This window comes from Pelodiscus sinensis, chromosome 11 (genome assembly GCF_052426305.1).
Source record: "Pelodiscus sinensis isolate ZL-2025 chromosome 11, ASM5242630v1, whole genome shotgun sequence".
Lineage (NCBI taxonomy): Eukaryota > Metazoa > Chordata > Testudines > Trionychidae > Pelodiscus > Pelodiscus sinensis.
The window spans coordinates 11,931,966-11,945,499 of record NC_143062.1 but is presented as its reverse complement, the minus strand read 5'-3'; positions in this window follow the sequence as shown (position 1 = coordinate 11,945,499).

Below are 13,534 nucleotides of genomic sequence, written 5' to 3'. Positions count from 1 at the left end.
ACTGAAAAATCATAGTATATCAGAACTGTGTAATATTAATGGAATAAATGGATTCATTAATGAAGCGCTCTCTCATTTTTGTACCTAATCAGTGATGTTACGGAAGTCACATTAAGGCTTTTAATAATCTTCAAGATAAATGGACAGAAATTATCTTTACATTTTATATCAAATGCTGCCCATTATTTTTTTCTTATACAGTGCATTTTTTTTGGCATTTAAATCTCACTGAAATAGCTGTCGTTAGTGCACAAATTTGCTTTTGGGGGAGGGAGCGGAGATAGGACTGTGAGATCCAAGGAAATGCCTGCTGGTTGTGCCAGGCACGCTTCATTCTTTTTAAAATTTCACTAAATACAGTCAATTAGGCGATTACATGTATTTAGTGTTTGCTTTTCTGTATTGGACAGTAAGTGCCTCCATGGGCACATGTCCTGTTTGTACAGTGCTGAGCACACTTGGTGATCAAATAGTGATAATTCAGGTACAGTAGGAATAAATACAAAGTAATACAAAGAAGCACTTGCCATGAAAAATGGAAGTCCTGAAGGCAGGACAGGTTCATAATTTTTATATTCTAGTAGATGTACCCGGCGTTGCTCGGGAACAGGCGGGTGGGAAGTATGTGGAGGGCTTGTGGCAGGGAGTGGGGGGTGCTGGAGTCAGGGAAGGGAGAGGGGGGGCTCAGCGCAGGGGGTTGAGTGTGTATGGAGGCTCAGGAAAGAGGGTGCATTGAATTAGGACAGTGGGTGGAGGACTCAGGGTAGGGGTGGGTGATGAAGGGGGTGGAGGACTAAGGGAGGGGAGTTTGGTGGGGAGCGAGGTGGGAATGGGGTAAGGCCAAGAGTTTGGATGAAAGGGGGCTCAGGGAAGGGACAGGTGTAGGAGTGAGGGAAGGAGGCTGAGAGGACTGGGGGCACAGGATTCTCTGTGTGTGTGGGGGGGGGGCTCCGCAGGGAGCGGGGGTGCAGAAGTGTAAGTAGTGGGAGGGAGATGCAGGATTCGGAGGAAGGGGTTGGAAGGGGAGGGAGCTTACTGGCAGCTGCCCAGGGCAGCTAAGGTAGTGCTGCTGTGGTGGTGGCTCTTCCCAGGGGGTCAGGGCTGAGGAGGCCTGGCTTGTCTGTGGTGAGCGGGGCCCTGTGGGCTGGCCCCAGCCTCCTGTTGCCTCTCCGGCCTTGCAGCTGGTCTAGAGGGGGCCTGGCCTGCAGCTGGTCCAAGGCTTGGCCATGATTCCCGGCCCCACTGCCTCCTTGGGAGGGGTCCCCTCCGGGGTGGGGAGGGGCCAGGCTGCAGTTCCGGGCCCTAGCCTCCCTTTGCAAGAGGGTCTACTGGGTGGGGGCTGGTCCTGGTCCCAGGGGGCTGCAACGGCAAGGCCAGTGGGAGGGCAGACTCCCCCCTCTCTGATCAGGCACTGTTTGGGGCTAAGAATGTGAAAGTTTAACCATATAAATGGTTAACCGATAAGCTTGGGCTTATCAGTAATTGTTCATGGTTACGCACAGGCTCCTGCCCTGCTCCTGGGGAGCCAGCTGCTATCCCTGCGATGCTGCAGCAGAGAGCTGGTGCATTCCAGAAGCCACGTTAAAAGCTGGTGGCTCCCAGGAGGTTGCCACTGAAATTTTCAGCGGTTATAAGGTTACTCAATTGCATACATTTTCACATCCCTATTTGGGGCAAAGGAGCCACTTGCCTTGTCTAGTGGCTAGCAACATGGAGGGGCCCGGCCCCAGCTGGAGACTCTCCTGATGGTGTGGCTGCCCCCTAGTGCTCACCCTGCAGTATAGCTTAACCTCCAATCAGTTTTCTTCCTTTCCATGTTATGGAAAACAATCCTGGTCCAGGCACTTCCTGTTTTCCTGGCACAACCAAACTTTGATCTTGCTTTACGTTAAGATAAGAAGACACTACATACCAAACTTGGTAGTCCTAGTTTTTACAGTGTAGGAGGAGTTCTTGAACAAACAGACTCACAGAAAAACACTCTCTAAAATACACAGAACTTTATACTGCCTTTTAAGAGACATTTTTTTCATAGGTACACATCCAAATTTTACCATTTGGTATGGAGATTGATGAAAATGATCTAAGAAGCTACATGTACAGATGACTATTGTACCAAAAGAAGTAGTGCGACTGCTATTACAGTTAAGAACAGGTAATTGGTGCATCATTGAAATGTCTTTGTGAGAAAGCAAACTTTTGGTGTAGAAATAGGTAAAAATCACAGTGTAGAGAGGCCTTTTGAAATTATTTTTTTCTACAAAAAAATCGACCGTATGTTCCAGAATGTATGTTTTAGTGTGTATAATAGAGCTATTCATTGTGTGCAGTTATCATCGAATATGGGTCTTTGTTCAATTGCTCTTACTTTTGTCATTAAAATTAGAATATTAGCTAAAATCCAGTGGTGTTTGAACTGAATGTGGAGCTGTCAGATTCAGTGATTAAGAGCCATGTTGTTTCATTGCATGGAGCAGAAAGGGAAATGGTGTTCCAGAGACAAAGCGACTTTCCCAGGGTCATAAAGAAGGTCAGTAGCAGAGCTGGAGAGTACATCCTCTCTCCCAAGTCCTAATCCAAAGTTCTGCTCACTAGATCATGCTGTCACTACTCTGGGCAGTGTTTGAATAACTTGTTTCCAGACCATGACTTATGGCTGTGGTCACCAGCCAGTTGATTGCAATCGACTGGTTGATTGTGGGGCACGACCACTTGATTGCGAGGTGTTCCCAGCTTCCTCTTGCTTCCCCTCCACCCCCAATAGGAGCCCGCATCAGCACTCCAAAATGGAGGTGGGGAAAGTCCTGCGGCTGTGTGCCAGATCTGATGTCTCAGGAAGTGGGTGCTGCTCCTCCCTTCCCCACAGCAGCGGATGCACTTCCTGAGATGCTGGCTCTGACACTCAGCCGTGGGACTTCTCCTCCCTCCACAGCACAGGCAGGCAGCATGGGGGAAAAAAGGGAAGACAAGAAAATGCGTGCCTCTCCCCCGCCCACAACAGCAGACGGGCTTTCTTGTCTTCCCTTTCTTCCCCGGGCTTTGGTAGGGTGGTGGTGGTGGTGAAGATGTCAGAGCAGAATCCAGAGCGGCATCTTCCAGCGCTACCCAGAAATCCTCATCCCTAGAGACTGTCCCTGCCCCCTCTCTCTACCCCGGCCCCTCCGGTCAGACCCCCGCCAGCACCCTGCCCAAACCCCCACGAGCACCCTGGTCCCTGGCTAGATCCCCATCAGCACCCAGCCACCATAGCCAAACATGCATCAACACCATGCTCCTGCCCCCTCCCTCCTGGCTAGACACCTATCCCCAGCTTTCTCCTGTACCCTATTTTCCACCCAGATTCTGTACCTCCATCCCTATCCCATTCACTGTCAGCCCTGTCCCACACATCAGATCCCTCATTTTTGGCCCCACTTCAGAGTGTAGAGGGGCCCACAAAATCCACTAATCCTGGAACCCAGAAGAGTTAATCTGGCCTGAGGCCTTGAACCTCAGTCCTAGCTACTCCCCCACCATGGGGCTGGAGTGGCAGGGGAGGAAGGTGTCTCCATTGGGGCCACATCAGTGAGGCTTGGGGATTTTTTTTGGAGGGGTTGGTTTTTTGCATCTCACTTTTGTGGTCCCTGACTGCTTTTTCTGTGGGTCAGTGGCCCCTGACCCAAAACAGGTTCCCTGCCCCTCTCATAAAGAAAGACAATGTTGCAACATTTTGTATTGGACATAATATTTTATTTAAAAATGAAACCTGACCAGCAAGCCCCCAGTTGGGGCCACGCCCCCATCTGGACACAGCATCACAACGCTCCTGCACCTCCCACACATCCCAATCCTGAGCCTATTATGCACCTGAACCCCCTGTCCCGAGCTCTTCACTCACCCCAACCGAAACAACAAGCCTGTGGCTTGCTCAGCACCCCAACCCTCCACCTGACTCCAACACTCTCTAGCCTGGAGCCCCCTCCCTGAGCCAGCAGCTGCTTTTCCATCTCCTCCTGCACCCAAATTCCCTCCCAGAACTCGCACCTCTTACCTCTTCCCACACCTAAATCTCTCATTCCCAGCCCAGAGCCCGCACCTCCCATCTCAACCCAGTGAGAGTAAGGGCTGGGGACAGCAAGTGATGGAGATGAGGGGAATCGAGAGGGCAGGGTCTCAAGATAGGGGGTGGAGTCGTGAGGAAGGGATGGGGTAGATCTTGGCTTGCCCTGACATTTAAAAAAGTGATCTTGGGTGTAAAAAGGTTGGAGACGCCTGACCTACGGGATCATGACACACATGACACCCCCTTAAGGGTGTTGGTGTAATGACCACAGAATAATTTAAGCAGTCAGGTTCATGCTACATATTATTCTTTTTGCCTCTATCATTTACTTTTCTGTGGACACCTGCTGAGGGTGCAGTCATTGGGCTAAGGAGGCTCTTTCATTCTGGACTTCAGTAGACTTAGCAAAGGTTTTAATTCAGCCTCAAAGGGGTGGCCGTGTTAGCCTGTAACTTTAAAATCCAAGAGTAGGGTTTTTTTCCCCACAAAAGCTTATGATAGTATATATATTTTTGTTAGTCTCTAAGGTGCTACAAGACTACTTTTTAAATTCAAGAGCTTGGGGCGAATGTCCTAATACCATTACAGGAATCTGATTTCTGTAACTGTAAACTCCTTCGCCATTTAAGCCAGTGTCCTTTCGATAATTGAGGAGCCACAGGAGATAAAGTTTAAGGTTTTGGTGAAAGCAAGTTTCAGAAAGGTTGACTGAAGTAGATAATTAACCTGTCATTCAGGTACTTTAGCATAAGTGATTGTCAGTACCTTGTGTTTATAATCACAGATGCTGCCAGTGGAGTTAGTGGCAATAGAGTTGTGATTTTAAGAAAGGACTGAAGTAGAAACCCTTCTTACAATGGCTTTGCTAAATATGAAGTCCGTCCAGAAAAATCTTGCTCTTCTGTTGGGGAGTAGCAAGGCAGAAACATGCTCCTGTGTACACTTACTTTCCCTGCTTTGCATTCCATATGGTCATTTAAATTTCTCCTGTACAAACTGGATATATAGTAGTTATGCAACTTCCAAAATAAGAACCAGTGGCACAAGTCTATTCTACCATGTAAAAGACAGACACATTATTACCTGAGTGTCTTTTTCTTCAGGAAGTTTCTGGTTCTGTCTGGTTTGTAAGTTGTTCTGTTGAGCAGACCTGTATATTTAATCATAGAATAATCATAGAATAATAGGACTGGAAGGGACCCCAAGAGGTCATCGAGTCCAGCCCCCCGCCGTCAAGGCAGGACCAAGCTCCACCTACACCATCCCTGACAGATGTCTATCTAACCTGTTCTTAAATATCTCCAGAGAGGGAGATTCCACCACCTCCCTTGGCAATTTATTCCAATATTTGACCACCCTGACAGTTAGGAATTTTTTCCTAATGTCTAATCTAAACCTCCCTTGCTGCACTTTAAGCCCATTACTCCTTGTCCTGTCCTCAGAAACCAAGAGGAACAAATTTTCTCCTTCCTCCTTGTGACACCCTTTTAGATATTTGAAAACCGCTATCATGTCCCCCCTTAATCTTCTTTTTTCCAAACTAAACAAGCCCAGTTCATGAAGCCTGGCTTCATAGGTCATGTTCTCTAGACCTTTAATCATTCTTGTCGCTCTTCTCTGTACCCTTTCCAATTTCTCCACATCTTTCTTGAAATGTGGCGCCCAGAACTGGACACAGTACTCCAGCTGAGGCCTAACTAGTGCAGAGTAGAGCGGCAGAATGACTTCACGAGTTTTGCTTACAACACACCTGTTGATACAACCTAGAATCATATTTGCTTTTTTGGCAACAGCATCACACTGTTGACTCATATTCAACTTGTGGTCCACTATGACCCCTAGATCCCTTTCCGCCATGCTCCTTCCTAGACAGTCGCTTCCCATCTTGTATGTATGGAACTGATTGTTCCTTCCTAAGTGGAGCACTTTGCATTTCTCTTTATTAAACCTCATCCTGTTTACCTCTGACCATTTCTCTAACTTGCTAAGGTCATTTTGAATTATGTCCCTATCCTCCAAAGAAGTCGCAACCCCACCCAGTTTGGTATCATCCGCAAACTTAATAAGCGTACTCTCTATCCCAATATCTACATCATTGATGAAGATATTGAACAGTACGGGTCCCAAAACAGACCCTTGCGGAACTCCACTTGTTATCCCTTTCCAGCAGGATTTAGAACCGTTAACAACAACTCTCTGACTACGGTTATCCAGCCAATTATGCACCCACCTTATCGTGGCCCTATCTAAGTTATATTTGCCTAGTTTATCAATAAGAATATCATGCGAGACCGTATCAAATGCCTTACTAAAGTCTAGGTATATGACATCCACCGCTTCTCCCTTATCCACAAGGCTCGTTATCTTATCAAAGAATTTGTTGAACTTCGTAGTCAGGGAAGGAAATATTGGAATGTGCTGGGTCTGGGACCCGGGTTTTAGGGAAGGGTGCACCCCAGAGAAGATGGGAAGAGGTAGCATGCGGCTTCATGAAGCCTTAGTGCCTCTACTCCTTGTGGGCATTCAAGCTGAAGTCCCTCTTTCTGCTGCTGTCTTGCCTACAGCCTATGCTGCCAGTCTGTGGTGCTAGATTCTAGCAAGGGCTCCCCTCTTGATGGGGATGTGGGTTCCCAAGCCCCTTACATGCTTGTGTGGTGGGAGGACTGTAGGACTGCAGCCAGGGAAGAAACATGCCAGCACTTCCTTCTATGGCTGCAGCGGTGAAAACCTGCCTATGGCAAAGGCCTTTTTTCAAAACGAAGTTACTGTGGAGTATCATGCCAATGGCCAATATTCAAGTTCCAATACAGTGAAGAGGCTGGGTCGTTTCTGGGCCAATTGCTGCTATTAAAGGAAAGTAGTTGACATCAGGATTGCTATTGAATGGTCTGCATGGTACCTAAGGGTATGTCTACACTAGCTTGGTAGTTCTAGGTAGGCAAATGAGGGCAACCAGAGTAGCAAATGAAGCCCGGGATTTAAATATTCCGGGCTTCGTTTGCAACTTCCCAGGCGCCGCCATTTTTAAATCCCCCTTAGTCCGAATGCCGTGCCCGCGGCTACACGCGGCATGGAGTAAGTAGTTCGAATTAGGATCTCTAATTCGAACTACCGGTACACCTCGTTCCATAGATACTGAATAGCACACAGCTGTCCAAGTCATCAAAGTAAAGGCCAAAATATAAATATTTTGCACTGATAATTGAAAGCCAGGTTTTACTGTCTATGCAAAATAACTGAAAAAAGTAATTGTGCAAAACAAGGACAGCTATTTTAAGCATAAGGAAAGTGTTAAGATGTTAGCTGTGTTAGCACAGAAGCAAATCAATACATGTTGAACCTCCCTGGTCCAGCACCCTCAGGACTGCAGTGGTCCTGAATAAGGGAATTTGCCGGACCAGGGAAGGTCAGGCATCTGGGCTCTTCTGAGGCTCCCCTCCTGGCTGCTCCTGGTCCAAAGGTCTGACCTCCTCCAGCCTACCCTGCCTGGCTCTGCTGCCCCCAGCCAGCTCCCAGGGCTCTGCTACCTGTCTCCAGCCCTGCGCAGGGTGGCAGCTGCTCCTGTGGCTCCTTAACCCCATATCAGTGGTTCTGCAGGCTGCCACCAACCAGACTTGCTCTGCTCCTAACCACTGTCAACCTCTTCGGCTGGGGCTCTCTGGTCTAGCAACATTTGTGGTCCTGCCAGCCCATGGATATTGATGGACCACAGAATCCTGGACAAGAGAGGTACAATCTGTACTAATAGCTACTATTTGGTATTTAACTTATTTTCATTTCTTTTTTCTTTTCATTTTGTAACCTAGTCTGCTTGGCTTCTATTATGAGTGAGTGACAAATGCATGATTCTGTGCTACATCAGTTATTATGACTCTATTGTGACATATTGGGATTCAACTGATCCCAAAAGACCGAGCTGATGCCTTGGAAGCAATTAATTTTTGATTGATCTAACTCATTCCAGTACTGCATGTAAAATGTTCAGAGACATTTGAATAATTCTGTTATATGTGGGAGATGACTGCATGAAGATCATTTCAAATTAATTGCAGTTATTTTCAGTAAATGTAATTCACTATTCCAGTTCTAGTGTGGTAACAGTTATGTAATTGCTTTATGAAGTAAACTAATGAAGTAAAGGGACTTTGACTAAACTGAAAGGGAGAGCGAGAAAGGAGAGAGTGCAATGTACATTTCTTTTCAAATAGTAGGTTACAGTTCCCATTTCCAAACTGAACATGTGATATAAGTGAACTAGAAAAAATATAGAAAAATAACATCCTTTAGATGAATTGAAATACATATAAAAGACTTCAGGTATTGGATGCTTTTTGTGGTGCGAAAGGATCAAGAAATCATCACTATTATTCCAATCACTCTTTTTACAGCCAAATATATCAGTTATATTTACCGAGTATAGGATTTTGCCCTTATTTTTCAAAATCTAGTGGTTATTCCACGTTATTCATTTTACTGAAAAACAGCAACATTTACACTTACGGTTTTAAATGTGTAATTTGTAGATTGTGGTCAGGTGCCATACAAGCATGCACTTCAGTCAGTCTTTATACAAATTATGGATTTAGTAATGGCATCCAGTTACAGGAATACTGGTGTTAAAGTTCAGTGAAAGCCATCTCATATCCCACTTCCATCCCACTCCTCAATAGCTGCTCCTACCCACTCTTACATTGTTTCTTGTTTTTTCCTACTTGAAAAAACCGTAGGTCCTTGAAGGGGGACAGATTTCCTTCTGCTAATAAAAATAGCCAGTTCATATTTTTAATATAAATAAATAACATGGCATTCAGGCACAATTTTTACTGCTAAAGATGAAACAGATCTTGCTTAAACCATGTCAAAATACTTTAACTTCTATTATATTTAACATTAAACCTCTTTCAGTCTCTCATTTAAATTTTAGTTGGTCACAGGACTTTCTCCTGGCGGTGATGTCCCAGAGCATAATCCTTGCAACACAATGCTTCCCTGGACTATCAGATAATTCACCTGTGTAAAATTACTCTTATGGGTAATATATGCAGGATCCAGGCTTAGTTGTTTACTACATAATTTACAGCTTTCTACATTAATTTTTTCAGTTTATGTATATTCAGATTATTTTCAATACTGTTTAACAGTGACTAACCAATTTTAGTTTTTTTTACAGTTAGCATTTTATATTTAATTTGAGGAATGAATGCCTTTTACAGTTACTTAATTCTTTGTTATTGTTTGTGTGAAATGTATAGTACTTGGAATTAAGTTAGCAATTTGCTTATATTTTATTCATTACTCGCTATTGTTTCTTCATTTAAAATGGTGAATATGGTAACTAATTCTCCTTAGAAAATCTTTGTGTGACTTTCAGAAGCCTGCCTTTAGAGTAATGTTATAGACACTGCAATCTGACACTGCACACTAAGCTCTTTTTTGTGAAACTTTTCAGCTGTCCAGATAGGGAGCCAGAATTGTCTGTCATGTATATCCATAAACTTATTCTCAGAGGTTCCAGAAGATAGTGCTTCTTTCCAAGAGCTGCTACTGCTGTTGTACCAAGAAAGCAGAAATAATTAATGTGTATGCTATTCACACTGTTGATTTCTAGAGGTAAATTTCACTCTCGACCCTACCCGGAGGATTGCTTTAGAGCAGGGGTCTCCAAACTTTTCAGCCCGAGGGCCACATTAACTATCAAACAGCAGTTCGGGAGCCGACTACACACTTGAGGTCCAAATAAAAAACAATCAAAACATGGATGTTGTTTTTAATTATTTATTTAATATTATTTTATTCAGTTATTATTTAATAACACATTGATACACTACACATGAACACCTGTATTAGTGTGAATGGTGAAATTGTTTCCTGGATGCCAAAATAGCAGACATTTCTGGCTTTAGATTTGTTGTCCCTAACATCAACAGTGACCTGAGATTATCATCGGACAAGTTTGTTCTCAAATTGTTCTTCACGTATTTCATTCTTGAAAATGTTTGTTCACACAGGTATGTTGTTCCAAAGATTGAAAGGTACCTTGATGCAAAAGTTTTGACATTAGGAAAGTCTTCCTTGGGCAAAAACTGGTAAAAACCCACCAGTCCTATTTTGAACTTGTCCCTAAGGAGGTCATTTGCTTGCAACTCAATGACTTCCAGCTGCAGTTCATCTGGGCAACTGGCCACATCTGCTTCAAATGGGTTTTGAAACAATCTCACTTCTTCTGCCTTTGAATCCAAGTCAGAAAACTGCTGCTGAAACTGCAGCTGGAGGTCTTTGATGATCTCGCATGCAAATGACGTGGGGAACTCAGCTGTTGCTTCAGCCATGAAGACCTTGCACTGCTGAAAGTGCTTCAAGTTGTTGGCCTGTACTGTGATCAAAATAATCAAGTCTTGAACCAGCAGCAAACCATTTAAAAACTCCGCCACTAGATGGCGTTATATCATCTCATTGACTGTGAACGGAAGTAGAAAAAGTAAGCAGCGAATAAGGTTTTGCAATGTAATGATCGGTTGGAAAACATAACGCACTACTGCGTGCCTCTATTTTAATTCGGTAAAAACATAACGTCCACGTAAGCGGCGGCTGATCTTGGCAGGATACACGTAAATTTCCGTAATTTTTTTTCCGTAGACAAAAAGGTCTCCACGGGCCGGATGAGAGGGCCTCGCGGGCCGCATCCGGCCCGCGGGCCGTAGTTTGGAGACCCCTGCTTTAGAGGGTGAATAAGGGCAAAAGTTAGGATGCACATAGAATCATAGAATACTAGGACCGGAAGGGACCTCAAGAGGTCATTGAGTCCAGTCCCCTGCCCTCATGGCAGGACCAAATACTGTCTAGACCATCCCTGAGAGACATTTATCTAACCTACTCTTAAATATCTCCAGAGATGGGGATTCCACAACCTCCCTGGGCAATTTATTCCAGTGTTTGACCACCCTGACAGTTAGGAACTTTTTCCTAATGTCCAACCTAAACCTCCCTTGCTGCAGTTTAAGCCCATTGCTTCTTGTTCTATCCTCAGAGGCCAAGATGAACAAGTTTTCTCCCTCCTCCTTATGACACCCTTTTAGATATCTGAAAACTGCTATCATGTCCCTCCTCAGTCTTCTCTTTTCTAAACTAAACAGACCCAATTCCTTCAGCGTTCTCTCATAGGTCATGTTCTCTAGACCTTTAATCGTTCTTGTTGCTCTTCTCTGGACCCTCTCCAATTTTCCCACATCTTTCTTGAAATGCAGTGCCCAGAACTGGACACACTACTCCAACTGAGGCCTAACCAGCGCAGAGTAGAGCGGAAGAATGACTTCTCATGTCTTGCTCACAACACACCTGTTAATACATCCCAGAATCATGTTTGCTTTCTTTGCAACAGCATCACACTGCTGACTCATATTTAACTTCTGGTCCACTATAACCCCTAGATCCCTTTCTGCCATACTCCTTCCCAGACAGTCGCTTCCCATTCTGTATGTGTGAAACTGATTGTTCATTCCTAAGTGGAGCACTTTGCATTTGTCTTTCTTAAACTTCATCCTATTTGTCTCAGACCATTTCTCCAATTTGTCCAGGTCATTTTGAATTATGACCCTATCCTCCAGATTAGTCGCAATCACTCCTAGCTTGGTATCATCTGCAAACTTAATAAGTGAACTTTCTATACCAATATCTATGTTGATGAAGATATTGAACAGAGCCGGTCCCAAAACAGACCCCTGCGGAACCCCACTTGTTATGCCTTCCAGCAGGATTGTGAACCGTTAATAACTACTCTCTGAGTACGGTTATCCAGCCAGTTATGCACCCACCTTATAGTAGCCCCATCTAAGTTGTATTTACCTAGTTTATTGATAAGAATATCATGCGAGACCGTATCAAACGCCTTTCTAAAGTCTAGGTATACCACATCCACCGCTTCTCCCTTATCCACAAGACTCATTATCCTATTAAAGCAAGCTATCAGATTGGTTTGACATGATTTGTTCTTTACAAATCCATGCTGGCTGTTACCTGTCACCTTGCCACTTTCCAAGTGTTTACAGATGATTTCCTTAATTACTTGCTCCATTATCTTCCCTGGCACAGAAGTTAAACTAACTGGTCTGTAGTTTCCTGGGTTGTTCTTTTTATAGACGGGCACTATATTTGCCCTTTTCCAGTCCTCTGGAATCTCTCCTGTCTCCCAAGACATGGCAGAGTCCTTTACAGGGCTCTGTGTAACTTAAGAATTACTATGCAAGGGGCAGCAGAGATGAATGTGGTTACAGAGTTAAATTAATTTTTGGGGAGACCATTGTGTTGCACTGGAACATACATTCTCATAACTAGTCAAACTAGTCAGATCAAATAAGGCAAAACAAATGGCAGAGTATGTACCTGTATTAAAAGGTAATGGAATGAGAAGGATTGGAAATGAGTACAGATTTGGGAATCAAGAGGACCCGAGCCCTAATGATGGTCTTGTCATCAATTTACCTATGATCTTGACCGAATCATAGTATTTTCTGTCTCAGTTTATCTTCACTTTTAACTGGAGATAAGAGGGAGTTATCCACTTTGTGCAGGTGTGTCCTAGGTTTCTCCACTTCAGGTGTTGGGGTGTCCCCATGCTGCAGATCAGAGATTTTCAGAGCAGTGCTTCCTTGGGGCACATTTGCACAGTGGTTGTCTGAGTTGTTGGTGTCTGATGCATTGCAGACACAACACAACTCATTGACATCCTTCTCTACCATAGAACTTGAATCATAGAATCCTGGGTCTGGAAGAGACTTTAGGCAGTCATCAAGTCCATCCCCCTGCCCAAAGCAGGACCAACTCCAACTAAATCATCCCAGCCAGGGCTTTGTCAAGCCAAGATTTAAAAACCTCTAGGGATGGAGATTCCATCACCTCCCTAGGTAACCCATTCCAAAGCTTCCTCACCCCTGTGAAATAGTTTTTCCTAATATCCAGCTTACATCAGGCCCACAGTAACTTGAGACCATTGCTCCTTGTTCTGCCATCCAGCACTAGTGAGAACAGCCTCTTTGGAACCTCCCTTCAGGAAGTTGAAGGCTGCTATCAAATCCCCCCTCACTCTTCTTCTCTGCAGACTAAACAAGCCCAAATCCCTCAGCCTCTCCTCATAGGTCAAGTACTCCAGTCCCCTAATCATTTTAGTTGCCCCCCGCTGGACCCTCTCCAATGTGTCCACATCCTTTCTGTAGTGGGGGGCCCAGAATTGGACGCAATTCTCAGATGTGGCCTCACTAGTGCTGAATAACGGGGAATAATCACGTCTCTAGATCTGCTGGCAATGCTCCTCCTAATGCAACCTAATATGCCATTAGCCTTCTTGTCTACAAGGGCACACTGTTGACTCGTATCCAATGCAGGACTCTACACTTGTGCTTGATGAACTTCATCAGATTTCTTTTAGCCCAATCCTCTAATCTGTCTAGGTCAGGCTGCTGTCCAATATCTACCTCTCCCCCTAGAGTGGTGCATCAC